This window comes from Mesoplodon densirostris, chromosome 1 (genome assembly GCF_025265405.1).
Source record: "Mesoplodon densirostris isolate mMesDen1 chromosome 1, mMesDen1 primary haplotype, whole genome shotgun sequence".
Lineage (NCBI taxonomy): Eukaryota > Metazoa > Chordata > Mammalia > Artiodactyla > Ziphiidae > Mesoplodon > Mesoplodon densirostris.
Window position 1 is genome coordinate 190,202,192 of NC_082661.1, and position 26,560 is coordinate 190,228,751.

Consider the following 26,560-nt stretch of genomic DNA (forward strand, 5'->3'; position numbering starts at 1 on the left):
CCCTGGAAGGGGAAAAAGTGGGAACACACCAGTGACTAGTCACCATCTGAGATGTGAGAACTCCATGGAGAAAGACCAGAAGACTCACACGCTGTGCCGTGCTGAGGTGCTGAAAGCACAAGTGAAACTTTTTTATTTATATAAATAAACATGTACATGCGTATACATAGATGCTGTCTTGATCATTCAGCCTTTCCCTTATTTATTAAACACCCACTGTGTACCATGGGAGGTAGGGCACAGAGGTGCTGGAGCAGGTGGGACTTGAAATACTGACTTTGATACTTGCTAGCTGTGTGACCTGGGGCAAATTATTTAACCTCTTCATGCCTCATTTTCCTCATCTATAAAATGGAGATAATATTAAAAGCTATTTCGTGCTTCCTTGATAGCACAGTGGTTAAGAATCCGCCTGCCAATGCAGGGGACACGGGGTCGAGGCCTGGTCCGGGAAGATCCCACGTGCCACGGAGCAACTAAGCCTGTGCGCCACAACTGCTGAGCCTGCGCACCACAACTACTGAAGCCCATGCACCTAGAGCCCCTGCTCTGCAACAAGAGAAGCCACCACAAGGAGAAGCCCGCGCACCGCATCGAGGAGTCGCCCATGCTCGCCGCAACTAGAGAAAGCCCACGCACAGCATCGAAGACTCAACGCAGCCAAAAATAAAATAAATAAATTGAAAATAAATAAATAAAAGCTATTTCAAGGGTGATTATGAAATTTGAATGAGAACATGCACTTAAAAGTGCACTTATGAAGCACTTAAAATAGTGCATGGAACACGGCAGCCCTCTATATGTTTTTATCTTTTATTATTACCATCATGCTCTGAGCTGAGCACAGATAGAGAAGAATGCATAGTCTATTTAAGAGATCAAATAAAAAGAGTGGATTTCTGCCTGCACTGCTTACTGCTTCATCCCTTGCTCACAGTGATTACTCATTAAATATTTGTTGAGAGGATCCATAAACCGGATGCAACTCAGGGTGAGTTTGACCTGAACAGCGCCTTGCACAGCTGTCTAGGTCAGAAGATGGACATTTCAAGAGCAAAAAATACCTAAAGCAGGAGTACCTAATGGTCGTATGTGTCCTAGAAAATCAGGCTCTGGTTAAGCACGTGACACCACCAAGATCCTGGCTGCTTCTTGACCCGTATCACCCCAACTCCATGGTAGGTGGTCAATATTCTTCAGCCACAGAGGCCCTTGAGGTATTTTCCAGGGATCCTGACCCCACAGGGTGGTGGGTGACCCTGTAGGCTTCTCCAGGAGCCACTGGAGACCCACTGAGCCCTGTGAGTCAGTGAGCCTGGTTCCCCGAGGACAAAGAAAACAGGGGACAGCTCCCCAGCTGGACTTGTCTTTCTCCTGGGCTTAGTTCCTGGTGTCGGGGAGACACTGCAAGTCACACCTTTGGAGGCAGGAACCATCTGAACCAAGAGCTCTGATGTGAATATTTGTTGACTATTGAAGGGCACCAGAATATGCCACCCCAAATTATGCCTCTTTGGCATCTGAGTTATTTTGAGCTAGGGCCACTGAGACCCAGTAGATGCAGGAAAAGTTCTAAAAACAGGGGATAAGTTTTCCTTTTGTAAAGATTTCCACTTGTGAACAGATGTCTTCCTCTCTGGTACCAGGAAGAGGAGGGCTCTTAACAACTCTTACCAATGGAGAAGGCATGACTTGAATCTGCATAACAAGCCTTCCTAAACTGCCCTTGTTACTGTGCTTTCTCTGGTCACCTTCCCATGACTGGTCTCCCACACCCAGAAACCCCAAACCCCTTTCCTTTGTTTTAGCCTAAGTTAGGCTATGAGCCCAAGTTCTAACCCCCACTTTGGGTTACTCATCGCTGGGTGCTCCCTTGTGTACATGCGTGATGCACATGTTAATAAACTTACGTTTTTCCCTTGTTAATCTGTCTTTGCCAGCTTACAGGACCCCAGTTGGAGAACCTAAGATGGGTAGAGGAAAAAGACGTTTTTTTCCTTCCCTACACTATTTCCTGCCTACTTGTCACTCTAAAATCCTTTACTGAGAGCTTTCTATATTCCAGGTCCTGTGTAGTGTGTTTTTCACACATTATTTCATTTAATCCTTGCAGTAACTACATCAGGTAGGTTTTTTTTTTTTTTTTTTTTTTTGGCTGTACGCGGGCCTCTCACTGTTGTGGCCTCTCCCGTTGCGGAGCACAGGCTCCGGATGCGCAGGCTCAGCGGCCATGGCTCACGGGCCCAGCCGCTCCACGGCATGTGGGATCCTCCCGGACCGGGGCACGAACCCGCATCCCCTGCATCGGCAGGCGGACTCTCAACCACTGCACCACCAGGTAAGCCCCAGGTGGGTATTTTATATGCATATTTTGTAGATGAGGAAGCCAAGGTTAGAAAGGTTAATAACTGCCCCAAGGTCACATCAAAGGAGGTGGTACAGCAGGGTTTGAATGTCTGTCTTGACTCCAGTTGATTCTTTCTGATCCCAAGGCCTCTGTTTCTTACTTGGCCCTTTGGAGTTGGACAGGGAAATGGGCATGCATGAATATTTTACCATTTACACAGAGCTTTTCTCAAAACAGCTGAGAGCAGTGGTTCTCAGGCAGATCCAGGCAAAATTGAACTTTATTTGGAATTTTCCAGGAAATGTCCACCATTTTGGAAAATCAAATCACCAGTGGCCCACCACTTGCATTTGTGCGTGTTGTATTCATGGGGGTCTGCCTGGAAACCAAGGAGCTGACAAACAGTGTCTTCTAACAGTGTCATGCCTGAGCATCTACATATTGAAATATCTATAAATCACTCTCCTTAGTTCTGCTTTATAGCACAGTTAGAGCATTATATTAGTTCTTTGAAGGTAAGTATACAGGTAGATGGTTTTATCTATGCATTTCATTCCTGGAGACTCACCTGAGAATTACAAAATATTTGTATTTAAAAGGGGGTGTTGGGTCTGATAGGTCTGGAAGAAGGAGGGAGAACAAAGCTAAATGGAATCTGGGAGCTTAAAAAGACTGCAGTACTTTCTAGACTTCCTGCCCTGGTTGCGGGTCTCTCCCCCAAGCATCTCCTGTTCTGGTGGCTGCCCTGCTGACCTCTGCTCTGGGGATCCAAGTACAGGAAGAACCAGCATGAGTGGCAGCCCCTTGGCAGCAGCTAGTCCTAGGAAGCCACCCTGAGGAGGGAATAGGGCTCTTTAGCCACCAGAGAATGGCTACCAAGAACCCTTAAAGATTTCCCCTGAGAAGTGAGAAAATGACAGACACAGAGAAATGCTAAGACAAGGTGGCAGTTGAGAGAGAACAGGAAGTACAAGGTAGGCCCAGGTGGTGGCAAAGGAAGCCTGATGCTCTGCACAGGAGACTAGGTGTGTCGGGGCAGACCCGTGACGGCACATAGGCTGGTTCCAGGTCATTTGCTGCCAACTCCCGAGGCCACTGGTAAATGTTGACCTAGCTAAAGTGGGTGTTCTGGTTGGGTTCAAGTGCAAAGCTCAGCTTTCACTTTATTTATTAAGGGTTTTCGTTTGCCCTCACCTCTCTGGATAATTATAGCTAATAACAAAAATAACTTACACTATATTTCACAGTTGCCATGCTGCAGACACTGGTCCAGGTTCTTTAATTGTATTTGTTCATGCCTCACAACAGCATCCTGAGGCAGGGACTTGTATTTCTATTTCCATCTTATGGATGAGGAGACTGAGGCAAAGTGAGGTTGAATAATTTGCCCAAAGCCCTGGCTATGAAATGAAGATTGGGATTCCAACCCAAGTACTTAGGCTGCTATGGACTGAATTGAGTGCCCCTCAAATTCATATGTTGAAGCCCTACCCCCCCAAGTATGATGATATTTACAGGTGGGTCTTTGGGAGATAATTAGGTTTAGATGAAGTCATGAGGCTGAGATCCTAATGATAAGATTAGTGCCCTTAAAAGAAGAGACTAGAGAGATTGCTTGCTCCCATACTCTGTCTTTCTGCCATGTGAAGATACCGCAAGAAGGTGGCTGTCTGCAAGCTAAGAAGAGAACCCTCACCAGAACCTGACCATGCTGGCACCTGACCATGCTCAGCCTCCAGAACTGTGAGAAATAAATTTCTGCTGCTTAATCCACCCAGTCTATGGTGTTGTGTTATAGGAGCCCAAGCTGAGACACAGGCCCACTGTACTGCTCCCAAGACTTGCTCTTCAGGCCCCTTGGTTCTATATATATGTGGTACAGTTCCAGGTGTTGGGGTACCTCTGTACCTGGGAGCCACCTCCCTGTCATATACAATGATACTGTCTACTTTTATTTTCCCATGAATCTAGGGTCTTCCTCTGACACACACCTGACCAGCACTCCCCATAGTGGGCCATTCCCCACCCACCACTCAGCCTTCTGTATTGATGAAGTCAGCTGGACTGATTTTTGTAGGCAGATTATGCTGATACTCTGTGGGATTGTCTAAGGAATATTAACTCCCAAAGATGACCTCTCTTTTTCTGATATTCCACCTTTAGAGAGTCATTCCTTTGACTAAATTTACTGCCTCTCCTAATATTCAGTTCAATCCAATAAACATTTATTGAGCACTGTGCAATGTGGCAGGGATAAAGAGATGAAAGTTGTTACCTTTTATATTAAAGGCTTGTCAGTCCTGCCAGTTCCACTGGCCCCTTACGAAGGGAAAGCAACCTGACCAGTCTGGCCACATATAAGGGAACTGCTCAGTAAGAATGCTCCATATCAGAGGAGAATTAAGCACCCATGTTCGGTCAGGGACAATGGGACGTGAAACCAGCCCAGCCTGGAAAGAGGGTCAGAGAGAATAAATTTCCCAGGGTCCCAAAAAACTTCCAGAAATCTAGAGAACCACCTCAAGAAAGGCCAAGCGGGGAGCTATGTCATAATAATTTAAAAATTTTAAATAATAATAATAAAACAGAAATAACAAAACTAATCCTCTCTAAGCTCTCATTACAGCCAAAGCACTGTGCTATCTATTTGATCTTCCCAACAATGCTACAAAACAGGTTTTAATAACCAGTACATGTTTAAATTACCTGCTCAGTTAAATTTTCTTAAAAGCTTGCTGGAATGATGTTAGGAAAGCTATAGTAAACAATCTGAGTAAAAAGACCCTTTTATCCAAGAGATGCTAATTTTTAAAACATCTTGTAAGTATGGGGCTGTTTTGTTTCCTTCATCTCTTCTCTTAAACTACTCACTCCTCTAGAGGTTTAGCAAAGGGGAAAACATATTTAATGACTACAGTCTTATCATTTCAAGTTCGAACAACAAAGAAATGTACGGGAAAATCTTTCCCAGCCACAGACTTTGCAGATTCTGTCTCTGCCTTTTCCCTTCAGTGAATCTGCTGGGGAAGACCACAAGGAAGAAGGAACTGGAAACCTTGCAGGCAAATCAACAGGCTCGCTCACCTAACAGACTTCTACCACCGTGGTCTCTGTTTCTTGTTTGTTTTTAATCATGTGCTTCATCAGTAAACAATTTTGAGTGTGTGCCATATATATATGCATATAAATGTGTATGTATATATATATCATATAATTATTTACCCATTTTCAGCATGTTCTACTGCCTATTTATTACGTACATTATAGAACTCACTAAAAATAAGTTTAAAAGTATGAATTTAAAAATTAAAAAATTCTAAAATCTTTTCCTACCCCTGTGGGTCTTGTTGCCCGCCCCCAGGATACAAACATTCCATTCTACTCCAGTGACTATTTCATGTTGCCATATCTGCCGGAAGTAGCTCCTGCTCTAGCTGATGCCTGAAGGTCACTAAGCCCTGAATCCATAAATCAGAGCGTAGGCATTTCCCTCCAGACCCCTCAAGACTCACCTGCTGCCGCTGGAGCATTCTAAGACAGGCAGGAGGCTCCACCAGAGAGCAATACCCACCAGATATTCTCTTAACCCCACAAAATGCCTGTGGCTTTGTGTGTTTTCTAGACGGGAGGCCTTACAAAAGATGATGTCAGATGGGGAGTGACAGTCTGTTTTCAGGATTTGTTTTTGAGAGAATTGCTCACCCCTGGCTTTGAAACCAACCACACGCCCTTGATCATACGTAATTATACTGAGGCTGGAGGGGAACATGCACTTCAGAACCTGGGTGAGGCCAGTACAGTACACGGACTGTGAATTCCTGACCACCAGAGAACCCCTCAAAGAAAGAGAACCAAATCCTGTAGACAAGTAACATTTGAAATATTTTGTAAGTTTTATTTTTTTTCCAGATAAAAACTACCATTGTTGTCAGAGAAAAATACAAGGCACACGTCAAATTCTAATTAAGTGAACCTAAGTTACATCATGTCTTCTCCTTGCTGGCCTTTGCTCCGATGTTATGCTTGGTGGGCAAATAGAAATGTACCAGAAAGTGTACACATCCACATCCTGCAAGTGAAGTTCCTCCAAGAGAGCTTTCTAGAGAGCAAATTTGTATCCTGCCCACAGGTACAGTATACTTACATGTACTTCAGTTCTATATTCCTGGTGTGAAACCTATTTAGTTCTTGTATATGTTCTTTTAATACACTACTAGCTTCAGTTCATAAAGATTTTATAGATTTAGTTGAGTTTTGCATTTTTGTTCATAAATGAGATTTATCTTCGAGATTATTATGTCTACTTTGGTTTTGCCAAGAGGTTTACAACCTTTGTAAAATGACTAAGAAGGAAGCTTCTCCGCTTTCTCTCTGCTAACTTATATTAGTATTTATCACACACGTATATTTCCTTATATTTTTCTAATCATATTGTGGCTCTCCTCAAAGGATATTCACATCTGCAGGGTTTCTGTGAGGATTATAGCACTAATGCTTTTCTTACCCTGCTTGAGCTACAAGAGAGTGGAGGACCTTCTTGCCCTGAGGCAGACTGTCTTAGGTAAATATTTTGATTACTAGGCCAATATCAATGAATTTCTTGTGAAATATTGAAACTAGCCTTGTAAGACTATGGGCTCTTTCACAGCTCTGGTATTTGTTTAAGAAAGCACCACTAGTCACAAATCCGAAAATGGCATTTTAGATTTAAGATTTGTTTGATGGTAACAGTAGTCTAGTGTACAGACATCACTTTTTTCCCTTACATGAGTGCTTCCCAACCAGATTTCCAGGTATCTTAATTTTTATGTCACAAAACAAAATGTAGATATTTTGCTTATAGATTATATCTATGTATATGTTTATGTAGATGTATATATGTGTAATATGTATGTCTATATTACATAATACTTTTTTCTTTGGGGGAGATAGTCTGTAAAAAATCAAACTGGTAGACTGTCTAAAGGTCAGATTGCAGCTCACATCAGAGTCCCCTCCCCTCTTGCCCCAATATTTGTGTCTCTCCCCACCTCAGACACCTCTGTATTCTCAGTTATTCCGGTCCATCTTTAATAAGATTTTTTGAAACAGCATTATTTCTTCCTGTTTTAAAGATATAAAACTCTGGCTAATTTATTTTGGCCAAGGGAGAATACCAGAAGAGTCCTGGTTCTAGTGTAATCCCAAGAGAGACAACTGAAGAACAGGTAAACTTGGAAACTCCAATTCTAATTCACAGTGAAGAAGGAAGGAGAGGATTGGGGAGATTGATAATATTTATTATGTGGACGTGGAAATGTGAATTACTAACCATTGCCTGAGACAGGACTTGCTCTTTTTGAAGTCTAATATGAGTCTAGGAGGGCTCGGGAGTTTCCTGCAGGATGGATTTTCCAGCAGTCTTGTTCTGGATTTCAAAGGCCCGGTGAAAAAGGGAACGGAGGACCCTGTGCTTGTAGAGTTGAAGACAGGAGGGTTTAATGATACATGGAAACAATTTCTTCTTGCTTGGTAGGGGAGACACTCTGATCACGAAGCTGGTTCCCACTGGCGGAGTGTGACCACTCCGGCTGTGCAGACTCCCGCGACTTCTCCAAATACGTGTGTGTAGGAGGGGGCGCTGCACGAGCTTTCTCCCTAGTTTGCTCAATTCAAAGTTAGAATGAGTGTTTGTGCAACTGACTTTTCAGGTTAAGGGCGATCATTTGCCACATATTTGAAAGAAAGCACATTTTGTCCTTGTGCTTGAAGCTTTAAACTGACAACGTATTTTCATCAATACAAGGACTGGAGTTTCAAACGTGGTTTGCCAAATTTCATCTTTTCAGAGTAGCTCTTTTAGTTACGTGTACAGAGCCTTGCTGAACCGCCATATATCACAGCGACGTCATTTGCCCAAACCCTTGAAGGAAGGAGCTAATTTATGTTGTTTATCTTTAAATTTGTAGAGTGTCTTTACCTTTAAGTTTTATTGGAACTGCACCACTAACAATGCTAGGAAAAGGACGTGCTAAATGAGATCACAAAAGGGGTGTGGAATATGTAGATGAGTGCAGTGACTGCTGGTCATGCTTAAGCTACACATATTTTTTCTAAGATTTTTGGCAATATCTAGGTATCAAAATATTGCTGCTGGTAATAGTAGCTTAGAAACTCTTTATTCTAGAAGTAAGGGGGTCTATCGACTGCATGAGAAAAGTGATCCTATCTGTAGAGTTATTTGAATTTGAGGGTGAGGTGCCCGGCCATGGTACGATTTCACGCTTACTAGAAAGGAAAAGTATAGGTATCCTGCAGTTGGCCTTTTTTAAAGCGCGAGTTTTAGTTTTCGTCCGTGGAGGTCATCATTGCGATTCTCCCAAGTATTGGAAGTTTGCTTGTACAATTTGTGGTGTTAAAGGAACTGTGTTCGTACTTTTCCCTGGTATGTGTTGTAGAACAAGGAAAGTGAGCTCTAAGCGCGTGTCAAATGCTTTCGTAACACTGCCTTTGTTTTTTGTTTTTTTTTTTCATCAGGTTTACTTTTATTTCGGAGTTATGTGTTTTTCTAGGTAGATCTATTCCTTCTTTCTTGAAACAGGAATGAACCGGTAGCGTTCAAAACTTTGACAAGAAAGAAAGTAAGATCGCGGTTATGGTCGGGTTATAGTTAATGAAAACGCAATACTTCGAGGCAGAGAGCTGTCTTTCTTATTTTCTCGGGAATGTTTTTGTGTTTGTTATATCGCTTTTATGAATTATTTGCTGCAAACCCTTTTGTTTTGAAGTCAACGGTTTAGCGTTTTGCTCCTCTTGACATCTTATATAGGCCTTTCTTTTTTTTTTCTCTAAGGCCAGTTGGGTAATTCGTGATACTTTCCACCTCCAATCCTTAATGACACTTGCTAGAGCTGTTTTCCACGAAGTAACATTTTCACAGGTTCCAGAGATCGGGTCGTGGGAGGTTTGGTGGGCTGTTATTCAGCCTACCACATCAATAAAGCCTGCAGATTTGTCAGGAGCTAGAGAATGACACCACTACGAGGGGGTGGAAGTGTGTAAATGTGTGCAGTGTCCTTTGGCCTTGTTCATGTTGTACCTATTTTTGCAAATATTCTGGGATCCAAGATGTTACTGCCTGGCGTTTACAATTTGGAGACCTCTTTCTTTTGTGAGTGATGGTCTAGCGCTTGCAGGAATAGAGTGAGCGTCTGTGTGGAGTGTTCGGAGTGTGAAGGTAAGCGGTGCCAGGATCCACTTCGTGCTCCAGATGGCGGCGGCGGGGCCTTGGCAGCGTGCAGGACTTACCGCTCAGGGCCAGAGTGATGATGAAGTAGGTTTTTCAAGAGCGGGGTTCGTTGGTTTGGACGTTTGAAAAACTTGTGGCAGATTTTTTCAACAGCTCCACGTGTTGAAGGAACTGATTCTCAAGTACAACCCTGAAATAGCCCGAGGGCTAACAACACCTTCCCAGAGCCACTGCAAGATTTGTCTGATGTTGCAAAGAAAAAGAAACACTTTTCTACAGCAGGTCCTGACTATTATTAAGCCTCCTCCAAAGCGTCAACAATTTGCAGTCAGAAGTCGGTTCCTCCCACTGCGATGGTCCTTCTGATGTTCTGTCAAAGGTTCAATTCAGCCTGAGGTCTCAGTGCCACACATCTCGTGTCGCCCAACCACGTGGGCACTGTAGGCACCATATAGCAGTTGTCGTTGTCAACATCGTCATCATACCAGGGATATCAAGAGAGAAGAACCAGGGTTTTGGTAAGTGTTAACACAGTGTGTGTGTGAAAGAAAGAGGGAATGAATTTATATTTTCTCTATTTCTATTTTCTATTTGTACCTGTGTTTTAAATATTCTGTGTTTTATTCTGTGTAGTTCTCTTTCAGGTCATTAACAAAAGCAATCCAAGTGTTGAAAGAAAATGTTACGTTATTGCTGACGTGTGTACTAGGTAGTTAGGCCAATGATGGTTGTGGCTGACAGACTTTTTTTCCTTGTCATTATTTCCTGAACAATACAGTGTAAAAACTACACAGCATTTACATTGTATTAGGTATTATAAGTAAGCTAGATATGATTTAAAGTATACAGGGAGGATGTGCATATGTTGTTTGCAAATACCAGGCCATTTTACTATATATAAGGGATTTGAGCATCCACAGGTTCTGGTATCCGTGGGGGGTCCCAGAACCAATCCACACAATGTAGAGGGACCACCGTGCTTCTGAGAACCCGTGTGGAGCCATGGTTCTCAAACCCAGCTACGCATTAGGATCACCCCAGGCATTTTTAACATGCTGATGCTTTGGTTCCTTGCACAACCAAGAATGTCAATCCCGTAGGTCTGGGATGGGACCTAGGTGTATTTAAGGTCCCCAGATGATACTAACATGGAGACAGGGCTGGGAAGTTCTGGGTAAGCATTTCTGTCCAGGCTTCAGCTATCAAGATGCATTGTAACATACCCATTTATTAGCCATGTAAATATTTGCTTTACTAAGTCTTCTATTTGTTCTCAGTGCTTTGGTCATGAAACTAATTTATAGCCCTTACAGTATCTGCTATACTGTCAAATATATTTTATGTTTAACAGCACCCTCCCTGGGAGAGCAAATACTGCTTCAAAGCAGTGAGAATCCCATGAGGACAGAAGTCCAGACTGTCCCGTTGTCATCTGTTTCCCCAGTGCCTGGAACCGAGGAAATACTTAAAATTGTTTGTTGGATGGATAGGTGAACGAACAGAGAGAGTTAAGACCATGTATTGGAGCACTGAACTCAAATATATTTAATGATAGAGTCTAGATTAGAAATATCTGTGTGTGAGAATGCTGAGCTGGGTCTAATCACATAAGTGGTAACAGAGGTAAATGTAAAGTCCTGTCCTTCAGTCCAAGGGTACAGGTACAGAAAACATCTAACATGTTTTTAGCAATGCAGGAAAAGGACTTAGTGGTTACCCAAAAAGACAGTTACAGGGACTTCCCTGGGGTCCAATGGTTAAGACTCCACGCTCACAATGCAGGGGGCCCAGGTTTGATCCCTGGTCAGGGAGCTAGATCCTGCATCCTGCATGCATGCCGCAGCTAAGAAGATCCCGCGTGCCGCAACTAAGACCTGGCACAGCCAAATACATAAATAAATATTAAGAAAAATAAAAGACAGTCACAGCCCTAAATCATATTAACAGATGTAGGATCTGGAATGTCGGAGACAATCACCCCATTTTTATCATTTTCCAGATCACATCTGTGGTATTATGTGCAGTTTTGAAAACGATCTTCGAGGATGGGAACAATATAAAAACTAAAGAATATTTGGCAAAGACTCCCAGGATATTGAAAAATCATACCATGTCATACAGAGGATGGTTGGAGGACTGGGGAAGTTTTCTTGGAGGAACTTGGGACTGTGAAAGTTATCTTTATTTATTTGAAGGGTTAACATTGAGAAACCAGGCTGGATTTATCTGATGTGACCCCAAAGAGTTGGATTAGAACCAAATTTTAACTCCATACAAAAAAATGACTTTTACAAGATCAAAGCTAGCCAAGAAAAGACTATGGAATGTCTCTCTTACATAGACTGAGGTATTCTGGCAGATGTCTATATGTCAGTGACGTTTTGGAGAAGCACTGGGGGGTCCTGCTTAAACACAAATACTGCTTCAGTAGGTCCCCAGTGGAGCCTGATCTCTTTTGCATTTCTAACAAGCTCCCAGGTGATGTCCACTCAATGGCCTCTAAGGTCCTTTCCAAGTCTGAGACTTTGGTTTCTATGAAATAGATGCATGTCCCCTCCTATGCAGACTCCATTCCCTTTGACTTTTAGGTGTAGCCCTGTTGAACCAGTTGTAAAGAGAGACCTTTGGGAAACTTCCCAAATGAAGCCAAAGTCCCCTATGAATGCCATGTAGTGATTTTTCCACCACGAAGGAACAGAAGGGACTAATAGACTGTGATTACTGTTCTTAATTAAGAGGTAAAATGGTTACCATTCTCTTTCCTGAAAAGTGGACTGCGGATTTGTAGAGGTGGAGAATGAGTAATATCTGTAAAATCTTTTTTGTTCCTTTTTGCCTTGTACATCTGTAGAGACAGACTAGGGAGAAACTTGTAACTTTGCCTCTCAAATAAGACAAAAGGAAATTTTAAGTGCATTTCCGCATGGCTTCATCAATTTCCATCCCAGTTAAAAGGGTCAAAACACCATCTCCTCTTGCCGGAAACATCCCAGTTGTCTCTCAAGGGCTTGGATGTAGGCTGAGGACAGTCCTGTCACCCAGCCCTCCCCAAGAATGGCAGAGACTGCAGGCTGCATACCCCTCCCCGATATTCTTTTTCCTTCCTTCCTTTGTCATAGAATCTCTGGTTCTTAGCTAGGCATATGACTTCCCAGAGAAAAAGAGATCCTGTTTCCTAGATTCCTTTGCTTGTTTTCCTGATCTCTCTTTAAATGTCGATAATGATGGAAAATGACATTCCACGTGGGAATAATATAGTGATATAAACATTTTTAATGAAGCACTGCCATTTTATCCAGGATACTGAAAAGTGTTCACTGTGGTACAAGGAGCAGAGAGATAAAGTCTTTGATCATCAGTTGCGGTGTTAAACAATGCTGGAGAAAGAAGCCGCATTTGGCTACGAAGTTCCTGGAGAACTTCATGAATCATGAATCTCCCCGTCTGTCGGGGGTAAAGGAGTCTGTTGGGTTAGGAGTCAAAGGAGGAGTAATTTCTGTTATTGGTGGGAATGGTAGCATGGGGACTATGGTAGTCCATCTGTTCATTGGTGGTTTCCGCTGATAAAATAAAAATCAAGACAAAAAAGGCATTTATAAATCCTCGACATATAAATATTACGTAGCTACTACTTGAGTAATAAAATATTTTTAAGTTTATATAGATAAGAGGGGAGAATTTTCAACCAATACCATTTTTTTTAGTTTTATTAACATTACTAACTTCCTCTATTTCTCTCTATGTATATGACAGTTAATTACTGAAATTTCAAATTGTTTGCATTTCATCTTTGAAAAGAAAAGCAAGTACTTTCTTTCCAACCTTGTTGTTCCAGCCAATCTTTTTGGGAAGAACAACTAGAAGAGTTGGAGGTCCAAACAGTGGAGTTACCAGACACTGACTTTAAAATAACTGTGATTAAAATGCTCAAGGAATTAGAAGATAAGATGGTGACTTTGGCATAAAATGGACATTTTAGAGCTGAAAAATAGAAGGAAATAGAATAATTTTAAGAACTTATGATTTCTTAAATAATTTCACATATTTTATATATAAATATATATGTATATTTTTTTTAAATGGAAGTTCCCTCTCAGATATTTTTAGTAGGATACATGTAATGAAAATTTGAGAGGACTTTTGCTTAATAACTATCTTCAACATTTCCAAGAAATTGTAATGCTTTTCAGACAGATTCACAAGTTTTAGTTCTTCCATTAATTAGCAATTTTGTTAGTACGTGGAACATTCTTAATTCATAAGCAGTGACAAAGTTTTATTAAAAATAAGATATAAATGGGAAATTAGCCAGTATTATGATGACAAAACCCTCAAACATGATTTCACATTTCCTGTCTTTCTCTTTATTTTCCTGAACTTTCATTCTTCTTTCAAGTGTTGATAATGATAGAAAAATCAAAAATGAAAACTTACACAGGTATTGAAGAGTTTATAAAACCTCTGAAGGTACTGCAAAGGGGGGAAAAAAAACCCAGTTACCTGACATTTAATTGTTAGGAAATTTTGTTTCAGTTCACATATAATTTTTTAAGTTCTTAAAAAAAGAAATACTTCCAAGAAGAAATTGCAAAAATTACTTTAAGGTCTGTGAGTAGTAAAGAAAATTGTTGTAATGTAAATTGGACAATCATATAGAAGAAAAGGGAGTTAGGAGTTAGCTGAGATGAGTATCAGTACAAAAATTTTCCAGAGATTAACTCCCCTAAAAAACAACCAGAGTCCATAGAAACATAAAGATTTATCTCTGCCTTTTTAGTCAGACTATAAAAGGAAAGGGAAGTTGAGAGCCAAGGTGAGGAACAGAGAGCTGTGTGCTTTGGCAGTTCTCTCTGAGCAGAAACCTGAGCTTTCAAAGATGCTCCAGGCATCTTCAGGAAGGTGCAAAGCAGCAAGCAATATACCAAGAGGCCACAATGTACAGATCAAAATCTATGCTAAAGATAATTACTGAAAATAAGTATAAATTTATCTCTGAGCTTGCTTGGCAAAAAAAGTAGACATTTGTCGGTTGAGATGAATAATACATGTAATTTGTTAATGAGGAATTTTAGATATTATAATGGATGTATTTAATGAGTTTACCAGGTGATGCAGTAATAGTCTACATGGGCTCATTCTTTGATGGATCCTCTGAAAAGTAAGAACATAATATTCAGTTGCAAAAACAAAGTATTCTGGTGATCTCTGGGTTCTAGATTATTTAAGTCAGATTATGCTAAACTTGTAAAAGACGTTTAATGACTTATGTTACCCCTTATTGTGAAAGAGAAGGATCTAAACCAGTTGTATATTGAGAAGGGTGGTGTTCACCCAAACAAGAAGTGACACAAGGCTGGTGTTTTAACTTTCACAGGCCTGGAGATGGTCTATTTCTCTGGAGATGATTCTCCCAACTGGCAGGAACTGTCCACAGAATTCCTAGGTATGCCAGTGAGGCTGGTTCCTATGCTTCCCACCTTAGATTTTTCATTTTAACCTTGGAGAAAATATTTTTCTTTTTTTTTAAATTTTGTTGAAGTATAGTTGACTTGCAATGTTGTGTTAATTTCTGCTGTACAGCAAAGTGACTCAGTTATACATATGTATATTCTTTTTCATATTCTTTTCCATTACTGTTTATTACAGGATATTGAATATAGTTCCCTGTACTTTACAGTAGGACCTTGTTGATATTCATTCTATATGTAATAGTTTGCATGTGCTATCCCCAAATTCCCACTCCATCCCTCCTCCAGCCCCCTCCCCCTTGGCAACCACAAATCTGTTCTCTATCTCTGTGGGTCTATTTCTGTTTTGTAGATATGTTCATTTGTATCGTATTTTAGTTTCCACATATAAGTAATATCATACAGTATTTGTCTTTCTCTTTCTGACTTACTTCACTTAGTATGACAATCTCTAGTTGCATCCAGGTTGATGCAAATGACATTAGTTCATTCTTTTTTATGGCTGAGTAATATTCCATTGTGTATATATACCACATCTTCTTTATCCATTCATCTGTCGATGGACATTTAGGTTGCTTCCATGTCCTGGCTATTATAAATAGTGCTGCTATGAACATAGGGGTGCATATATCTTTTCAAATTATAGTTTTGTCTGGGTATATGCCCAGAAGTAGAATTGCTGGATCATATGGCAACTCTATTTTTAGTTTTTTGAGGAACCTCCATACTGTTCTCCATAGTGGCTGCACTAATTTACATCCCCACCAAAACAGTAAGAGGGTTCCCTTTTCTTGGAGAAAATCTTGTAATCATACTTTATGTTCCTGAAAATATTACTTCTTGAAAATGCCACATATTTTCTCCCTAAATCATATCTTCCTAGGAGACAACAAATATTCCTAATTTTGTTTTTTTAAAAAAAAGAACAGTTACCTTCCAGTTTAAGAAGTGATCATGGTGAATTCCAGAATGAAATTCTCGTACCTGTGAAAATTGAGAGGAAGAGTATGGAGACTGAGGAAATAGATGTAATAATAATAATAGTAATTAACTAGGAGATTTAGACTTTGAGTTCCCAGAAGGCAGGGACTATGTTTTGTCATCTGTGTAATCCTGGCACCTAGCATGATCCGCCCATTTCAAGAAAAATTTGTTTACAGAATAAGTGAATGAATTTTGCATCTGTTAACATCGGTCACTAATCCTTTTTAATACCAAAAATATTTACAAGCATGCCTAGTTTTATTGCACTTCACAGATACTGCAATTTTTTTTTTTTTTTTTTTTTACAAATTGAAGGTTTGTGGCAACCCTGTGACAAGTCTATCATTCATTTTTCCACCAGTGCTTGCTCACTTCATGTCTCTGTGTCACATTTTGGTAATTCTCACAATATTTCAAACTTTTGATTATTATCATATTTATCATGGTGATCTGTGCTCAGTGATCTTTAAAAATATTACTGCTACGACCTGCTGAAGGCTCAGATGATGGTTAGCGTTTTTTAGCAATAAAATATTCTTCAATAAAGGTGCACACTGTTTTGTAGACATAATGCTACTGCACACATAATAGATTACAGTATAGTGTAAACATAACTTTTATATGCACTGGGAAGCCAAGAAATTCGTGTGACCCACTTTCTTGCAATATTTGCTTTATTGTTGTGGTCTGGAACCCAGCTTGCAGTGTCTCCGAGGTAAGCCTGTAATTCTCTCAGCCTACTCACTCTCTGCTTTGTTCATAATAACGACCTGAGCTGTAGTTTTCCTTAACCTGCTACCACGCGGCTTCCATTTGTCTCAAGGTTTATCAAGGGCTTCTCCAGAGCAATCACAGCTCCCTCTGACGGCCCCTCCCTCATCCAGTGGTTCTCAACCTCCGTTGCCCAGTGAAATAATCACCTAAGGAGCATATAAAAATCCTGATGCCTGGATCACACCCCAGGTCAATTAAGTCAGGTTTTGGGGGTGGGACCCAGACATCAGAACTTTTTAAAGTTTCCCAAGCAATTCCAAAGCCAAGATTGAGAATGACTGCTCTGTTCTGAGGCCAGGAGAGTTTCCCTGCTGTGCTTGACTCATATCTATTGTTTTTCTAACAGGGTCTTTTAAAATAGGTTGAAAGAGCTACTTTTAGCTCCAAAGAAACTTAAAATGGAGACTGTGGCTTTGAATCCAATGATAGATTTTTTTTTTTTTTTGAGTGTTGAATATAAAAGTTTGGAATGCATGAACCAAGACTGATTTGCAGAAATAGACATTAAGAGTTTACTTACTGGTGTGCAGTGAGCTGTGACCAAAAGGAAAGTGATCAGAAACACCACTTTCATCTTTTGACTCTATCTACAAGTAAAACAAGAGTATTAATTCTTAACTTGGAAAATATGGAGCCCTTTCCTGCTTATGTAGTGTGACACTGGATGTATAGATTAGAGATTCTGGAAGATATTAAACAATTGGAATATAGATTATGACTCACATGCCTTAAGAATTGTGTGTGGCTCTAATTCAAGATCTACAACATACACACACACACACATGCATGCGTGCATTCAAGTACAGTACAGTATAAAACATTTCATGCTTATTAGGAATATTCCCCCAGTGAGTTTAAAAGAATATTGGTCTATTCTATTAACTGCTTGTAAAAACACAGCTTTTAAAATAATTATTATTTCATTTGATTCTTACAGTGACTTTGATAGGTAGATATCATTTGTATAATATCCACTTAGAAGTGGGTATTTGTCTTGTCTATACTCCTATATTATCATGTAGATTATTTATTTGATGTGTTAGTAAATTCTAATAGGTTCATGGGTTTTCTGTTTTCTACTGTATCATGGCAACTTTTATTTCAATCATTTTTATTTTTCATGAAAACAAGAAAAATTCCATTCTCTTTTAAATGATATACAAAATGCCTTTTTTGTTGTTTTGAGGGAAGAGAAGAGAGATCAGGCATTCTGAAGATAAATATAATTGTTTTATTTCTTCATAAGAATACTGTAATTTTTATCAAGAGTATATTGATTGATTTTTGTAAGTGGTGTCACTCTTGGTAAATGTTTTTAATAAAACTTAATTCTTCCATTTGAAATACTTTTTACAAAGAGAGCTCTAAATGTAATTTTAAAACAAATCAAGACAAAATGACAACACATATCCAATAACCTTAGATCTGTGAAATGCCATAAGAGAATATGTCCTGAACCAAACTGCCAATGACTGACTTTAAAAATCCATCTTCAAGGTTAAACAATATTTGAAATGGGAAGAAAGCCTTCAAGAGGATGATACGAAGACCAAATTTATTTAAATATTATTGCCTGCTGGAAGGCTTGCATCCTTCATGTTCCCCTGTTATAACTGTTGATGTTCCCCTTATTTTTCCTTATATACATTGCTGTAAATATGGAGGAGGGAAACAGGAATGCACATTTGCAGGATAACTTTTAATATTCCAATTATGTAGGATTTTTGTCACTGCTGTTTTTCTATAATTTGTTTTCAGTCACTATTTTAAAGGCCTAACATAACCCAGAGCAAACATCAGAGTAACATATTTAAAATAAATAAACATGTGAGTACATGAGACAATATTTAAAGAATTAAAAGCATAGGCCATAACTATAAAAGAGAATTAAAATGTTATAGTAAATAAATTAAATTCTTTAATTCTCAACCTTTCCAGTTGTCCATATCTTTTATAAGATAATGTAATTTATAATTGAAAGGATATTTATTACCTTGTACACCAGGAAAAATGAAATGTCCAATATCGTTAAGATTTCCTTGACGCCTCGTTTGCAGATGATCTGGATAATCAGAAGATATTTATATATGTGGATACTAATGATGTGCAGTATCAGCACTTTAAAAAAAAAGATTCTTCATGACCCTCATTTACATAGGAATGGGACAGGGGTTTCCCGTGCAAGGACAATACCTCATTCTTTGCAGGGCTAAGGCCCTTGTCTCTGATCATAATACATTTTTGTGGTTATTCTTGAGACATGAATAATTCAGGAGACCTAGGGTTTTGCTAATGAACAATCAGGACAAATAATTGCAACAACTAGAAAAGTACCATACTTGTATTAGTAGTTTGGCTAGGAGATACACCCTGAGAATTTCAACTTAAAAGACTTAACATAAATCCATTGAAATTTGTGTGAATCATGCATTGATAGAGGATGTCTTTTTCTGCCATCTCATTCAGTGGGGAGACAGAGGCTATGAGCTGGATAAGTGGAGGAAGCACTAGCCTAAGAGTCAGCCCTCCGAGTCCGAGCTCAGCCACTGCCTGTGTTGGCTACACCTGGTGAAGGTCAGTTTGGTTTTCCACAGAAAAAATCCCCAGGGCTCTCCTTATCTCAGAGTCCAGGTCCCAGCTAACTCAATACCAGAGAAAGGAAATTCTTCCCTCCTCCAACAAAAATCCATTCATCTCTTGCTCCTGTATGTTTGACAGGATAAATATTTAGCTCCTTTCAGAGAAGTCCTATACTCTCCACATCTATAGGTTTCACTTTTATGGTCCAGGCAGATCAGTCTGCAGCATTTTTACCAAAATCTAGGTTATCCAGTCTTAAGTAACATCACCTGTGGGACACCAACAGCTTAGCCAAGGCATCACTTTGCCAAACCCAATTCCTTTCACTATATATATATATATATATATATATATATATATATATATATATATATATATATATTAATGAGCACTCCTTTATTGGGCTAATCAAAATAGTGTCACCTAGTGCTTTGAAACTCCAGTGCAAAATGAAATAAAATGCAAACTTCACAACTTCACCTCACAGACCTTCCACCAAGTTCTAGCTACATAAGTATGTGAACAGTGTAATTGCCCACAGCCCGGAATTCACTCTTTTTCTCTAGTATGATAAAACAGATTGATTCCTTTTAAAGCAGTACCTGTTCTCCTCTTTCATCTTGTCTGGAACAGAGATAATGGATAAGTGGGAAAAATCAAAGAAACTTCTGGATCCATCACAATGGGAGTCCAGCCACCACGCTAAGCAGCAGCAAACGGGATGGTCTGGGAGCCATATCAGAACCTTGTTTGTTAACTTATCTGTGTCTCCTAAATTGAGGCACTGTCTAACTCTTGGCTTCTCAACAGTGGTGATCAGAAGTTTGTTTCTTCAGGAACAAATTTGAGTGGGTGAACCTCTCAGCTTTCTCGGAATTGGCATCCCACAGGAGTATGTGCTTTCCCTTTGAAGATTCACAAGCCCTCAGCACTAAGAAACACAGATCACCATCCAGAGCAGAATGTAACACTTTCTCAGTGTGGCTTTTGCTTTTTTTTTTTTTTCAGTGTCTACAATCAATTTTATTTTAATATAATCTAAACACATACCATTTAGAAAATACCAAGAAAAATTTATGTACAAGAGTTGATGCTATTGCATTTGGATAAAGCTGGCAAGTTCTTGCTACTAGCATAGCCCAGGAAACACCACCGAGGAAACCTAATATATTGGAATAGATGTTGTGGCATTTGGCCCACAGTTTGATAGCTCTCAGGGTTAACCTGAAGTTGTCAATGTTTGGTACTAGATGTAAAATTTCATCGGTTACCCTGCAACCGTTAAGACTTCTTATGCATCTTACATCTAAATTTTTACGCAGACTGTCATCTCTTAAGTCCAAGTCTTCTGGAATAGTCTGCAGTGCTAATCTTGCAAACAAAATATCAATCTCTATCCCATCAAAACACAGTTTGATAACTGGTACAAATGCCTCTTCAACAGCTCTTAAATCTTTTACTTTTTCCTGTAATTTCAACTTATCATAGAACGAGGTGAAAAAGTCACTTTGATCAACAAACATGTCTTGGTGCAACACACAACGCGTCAATATCGGCACCTTTTGTATGTACTCCTATAAGATCCAAATGTAAATATTTTTCCACCAACATTTTCAATTACAGATTGTGGAAGATTCTTGATTTCACTGATTTCTCGTATCCACTCTTTAACCAGGTTATTTAATTTTCCCAAAATTAAAATCCTGCGCTGCAGTTCCTCTTCCTCTTCAAAAACGCCAAAAGGCTTCAGAGTCTCAATTAGTTTCTGGGTAAGTAGGCAGTCAGTCTCCTTGGGGGCTGCTAAGCTGATGGGAGAGGTAATGCCATAGTGCTTCTGTGGCAGCTGTGTTTGCTGTGATCCCTGCGTTGTAAAACGGCATCGTCTCCTGCGCCGGCACCGCCCAGTCACTCCCCCCACCCCCGCCCGCAACCGCCGCGGCTGTCGCCCTGGGCGTGATCCGCTGAGGCGGGAGGGAGGTGGGGGCCTGCCTCAGCCCTGGGTCCAACCCTACTCCCGCACCCGCTCCCGCCCGCTTTAAGCACTTCTCCTCCTTCCCCTTCGTCCTAACATGGCGCCTTTTTTTTTTTTTTTTTAAGTGTAGTTGATTTACAATATTATATTCGTTTCAGGTGTACAACATAGTGATTCAGTATTTTATAGATTATACTCCATTTAAAGTTATTATAAAATATTGGCTATATTCCCTGTGCCGTACAGTAAATCCTTGTATCTTATTTTATACAAAGTAATTTGTACTACTTAATCCCCTACTCCTATCTTGCCCCTTCCCTCTCCCCGCTGGTAACCATTAGTTTGTTCTCTATATCTGTGTCTGTTTGTTTTGTTATATTCATTCGTTTGTTCTATTTTTTAGATTCCACCTATGAGTGATAGCACACAGTATTTGTCTTTCTCCATCTTATTTCACTAAGCATGAAACCCTCCAGGTCCATCCATGTTGTTGCACATGGCAAAATTTTGTTCTTTTTTATGGCTAATATTCCATTGTGTGTGTCTGTGTATGTATATATGTGTGTATGTATGTGTGTGTGTATATGTATACACACACACAGCTTCTTTATCCATTCATCTATTGATGGGCACTTAGGTTGCTTCTATATCTTGGATATTGTAAATAAAGTTGCTGTGAACATTGTGGTACATATATCTTTTCAAATTAGTGTTTTCATTTTCTTTGCATGTATACCTTGGAGTAGAATTGCTGGATCATATGGTAGTTCTATTTTTAGTTTTTTGAGGAACCTCCATACTGTTTTCCATAATGACTACACCAGTTTACATTCCCACCAACAGTGTAGGAGGGTTTCCTTTTCTCCACATCCTCGCAAACATTTGTTACTTGTGGTCTTTTTGATGGTAGCCATTTGGACAGGTGTGAGGTGATATCTCACTGTGGTTTTGATTTGCATTTCTCTGATTGGCAGTGTTGAGTATCTTTTCATGTGCCTGTTGGCCATCTGTATGTCTTCTTTGGAAAAATGTCTATTCAGGTTTTCTGCCCATTTGTTAATTGGGTTGTTTGGGTTTCTTTTGATATTGAGTTGTATGAGCTCTTTATATATTTTGGATATTAACCCCTTATCAGTCATATCATTTGCAAATATTTTCTCCCACTCAGTAGGTTGTCTTTTCATTTTGTCAATGGTTTCCTTTGCTGTGCAAAAGGTTTTAAGTTTAATTAGGTCCCATTTGTTTATTTTTGTTTCCTTTGCCTAAGAAGACATATCCAAAAAAATATTGCTATGACTTATGTCAAAGAGTGTGCTGTATTTTCTTCTAGGAGTTTTATGGTTTTGGGTCTTACATTTAGCTTTTTAATCCATTTTGAGTTTATTTTTGTATATAATGTGAGAAAATATTCTCATTTCATTGTTTACATGTAGTTTTTCAGTTTTCCCGGCACTGCTTATTGAAGAGACTTTTCCTCATTGTATATTTTTGCCTCCTTTGTCATAGATTAAATTGACCATATGAGCATGGGTTTATTTCTGGCTTTTCTATTCTGTTCTATTGCTCTATATGTCCAGTTATGCACCAGTATCATACTGTTTTGATTACTGTAGCTTTGTAGCATAGTCTGAAGTCAAGGAGTGTGATTCCTCTAGCTTTGTTCTTTTTTTCTCAAGATTCCTTTGGCTATTTAAGGTCTTTTGTGGTTCCATATAAATTTTAGGATTATTTGATCTATTTCTTTGAAAAATGTCATGGGTATTTTGATAGGGACTACATTAAATCTGTAGATTGTTTTGGGTAGTATGGACATTTAAACAATATTTATTCTTCCAATCCATGAACATAGGATACCTTTCCATTTCTTTGTATCATCTTCAATTTTCTTCATCAGTGTTTTATAGTTTTCAGAGTATAGGTCTTTCAATCTCCTTGGTTAAGTGTATTCCTAGGTATTTTATTGTTTTGATGCAGTTGTAAATGGAATTTTTTTTTGCTTTCTTTTTCTGATAGTTCATTATAGGTGTATAGAAAAGCAGCAGGTTTCTGCATATTAGTCATGTATCTTTCAACTTTACTGAATTCAGTTATTAGTTCTAATAGTTTCTTGGTGGACACTTTAGATTTTTTAAAAATATTTATTTATTTATTTACTTATTTATATTGTTGTGCAGGGTGGGCTCCTTAGTTGTGGCATGAGAACTCTTATTTGTGGCATGCATGTGGGATCTAGTTCCCTGACCAGGGATCAAACCCAGACCCCCTGCATAAGGAGCGCAGATTCTTAACCACTGCACCACCAGGGAAGTCCCAGGGTTTTCTATATATCGTATCATATCATCTGCAGACAGTGACAGTTTTACTTCTTCCCTTCTAATTTGGATGGCTTTTATTTCTTTTTCTTGCCTAATTGCTCTGGATATGACTTGAAATATTATGTTAAATAGAGGTGGCAAGAGTGGCCATCCTTGTCTTGTGCCTGATTTTAAAGGAAGGGCTTTCAGATTTTCACCATTGCAACTGATGTTAGCTGTGGGTTTGTCATAAGTGGCCTGTATTATGTTGCGATATATTCCCTTTATACCAGCTTTGAAGAGAGTTTTTACCATGAATGGATGTTGGATTTTGTCAAATGCTTTTTCTGTGTCTATAGAGATGATTGTGTGATTTTTATGCTTCATTTTGTTAATGTGGTGTATCACATTGATTGATTTTCAGATACTGAACCACTCTTACATCCCTGGAATAAACTCCACTTGATCATGGTGTATGATCCTTTTTACATACTGTTGAATTTGGTTTGCTAATATTTTGTTGAGGATTTGGGCATCTGTATTTATCAGAGATATTGGCCTGTAATTTTCCTTTTTTGTAGCATCTTTGTCTGATTTGGGTATCAGGGTAATGGTGGCCTCACAGAATGTATTTGGGAATGTTCCCCCTTTCACAGTATTTTCTTTTCTTTTCTTTTCTTTTTTAGTAGATCTTTATTGGAGTATAATTGCTTCACAATACTGTTAGTTTCTGTTGTACACCAAAATGAATCAGCCATATGCATACATATATCCCCATATCCCCTCCCTCTTGAGCCTCCCTCCCATCCTCCCTATCCCACCCCTCTAGGTCATTGCAGAGCACAGAGCTGATCTCCCTGTGCTATGCTGCTGCTTCCCACTAGCTAACTATTTTACATTTGGTAGTGTATATATGTCAATGCTACTCTCACTTCACCCCAGCTTCCCCCTCCCACCCCATATCCTCAAGTCCATTCTCTATGTCTACATCTTTATTCCTGCCTTGCAACTAGGTTCATCAGTACCATTTTTTTTTTTAGATTCCATATATATGCATTAGCATACGGTATTTCTTTTTCTCTTTCTGACTTACTTCATTCTGTATGACAGACTCTTTTTATGGCTGAGTAATATTCCATTGTACATATGTGCCACATCTTCTCTATCCATTCATGTGTCAGTGGACATTTTAGGTTGGTTCCATGTCCTGGCTATTGTAAATAGTGCTGCAATGAATATTGTGATACATGTCTCTTTGAACATTATGGTTTTCTCAGGGTATATGCCCAGTAGTGGGATTGCTGGGTCATATGGTAGTTCTATTTTTAGTTTTTTAAAAAACCTCCATACTATTTTCCACAGTGGTTGTATCAATTTACATTCCCACTAACAGTGAAAGAGGGTTCCCTTTTCACCACACTCTTTCCAGCATTTATTCTTTCTAGATTTTTTGATAATAGCCATTCTGACCAGCGTGAGGTGATACCTCATTGTAGATTTGATTTGCATTTCTCTAATAATTAGTGATGTTGAGCATATTTTCATGTGCCTCTTGGCCATCTGTATGTCTTCCTTGGTGAAATGTATGTTTAGGCCTTCTGCCCATTTTTCAATTGGATTGTTTGTTTTTTTGATATTGAGCTCCATGAGCTGTTTGTATATTTTGGAGATTAATCCTTTGTCTGTTGTTTCATTTGCAAATATTTTCTCCCATTCTGAGGGTTGTCTTTTTGTCTTGTTTATGGTTTCCTTTGCTGTGCAAACACTTTTAAGTTTAATTAAGTCTCATTTGTTTATTTTTGTTCTTATTTCCATTACTCTAGGAGGTGTGTCAAAAAAGATCTTGCTGTGGTTTATGTCAAAGGGTGTATTTCCTATGTTTTTCTCTAAGAGTTTTATAGTGTCTGGTCTTACATTTAGGTCTCGAATCCATTTTGAGTTTATTTTTGTGTATGGTGTTAGGTAGTGTTCTAATTTCATTCTTTTACATGTAGCTGTCCAGTTTTCCCAGCACCACTTATTGAAGAGGCTGTCCTTTCTCCACTATATGTTCTTGCCTCCCTTGTCATAAATTAGGTGACTGTATGTGCGTGGGTTTATCTCTGGGCATTCTATCCTGTACCATTGATCTATATTTCTGTTTTTGTGCCAGTACCATACTCTCTTGATTACTGTAGTTCTGCAGTATAGTTTGAAGTCGGGCAGCCTGATCCCTCCACCTCCGTTTTTCTTTCTCAAGATTGATTTGGCTATTTGGGGTCTTTTGTGTTTACATACTAATTGTAAAATTTTTTGTTCTACTTCTGTGAAGAATGCCATTGGTAGTTTGATAGGGATTGCATTGAATCTGTAGATTGCTTTGGGCAGTATAGTCATTTTCACAATATTGATTCTTCCATTCCAAGAATGTGATATATTTCTCCATCTGTTTATGTCATCTTTGATTTCTTTCATCAGTGTTTTATAGTTTTCTGAGTACAAGTCTTTTGCCTCCTTAGGCAGGTTTATTCCTAGGTATTTTATTCTTTTTGTTGTGATGGGAAATGGGAGTGTTTCCTTAATTTCTCTTTCTGATTTTTCACTGGTGTATAGGAATGCCAGAGATTTCTTTTAATTAATTTTGTATCCTGCAACATTACCAAATTCACTGATTAGTTCTAGAAATTTTCTGGTGGCATCTTTAGGATTTTCTATGTATAGTATCATGTCATCTGCAAACAGTGACAGTTTTACTTCTTCTTTTCTAGTTTGTATTCCTTTTATTTCTTTTTCTTCTCTGATTGCCATGGCTAGGACTTCCAAAACTATCTTGAATAAGAATGGCGAGAGTGGATATCCTTGTCTTATTCCTGATCTTAATGGAAATGCTTTCAGTTTTTCACCATTGAGTATGATGCTTGCTGTGGGTTTGTC

At 39.2% G+C, this 26,560-nt stretch overlaps 1 pseudogene; it reads right to left on the reverse strand.

The window, feature by feature from the left end:
• Positions 1 to 20,389: 20,389 nt before the first annotated feature.
• Positions 20,390 to 26,560, reverse strand: part of LOC132488858 (poly(A) polymerase type 3-like) — a 32,221-nt pseudogene continuing 26,050 nt past the window's right edge.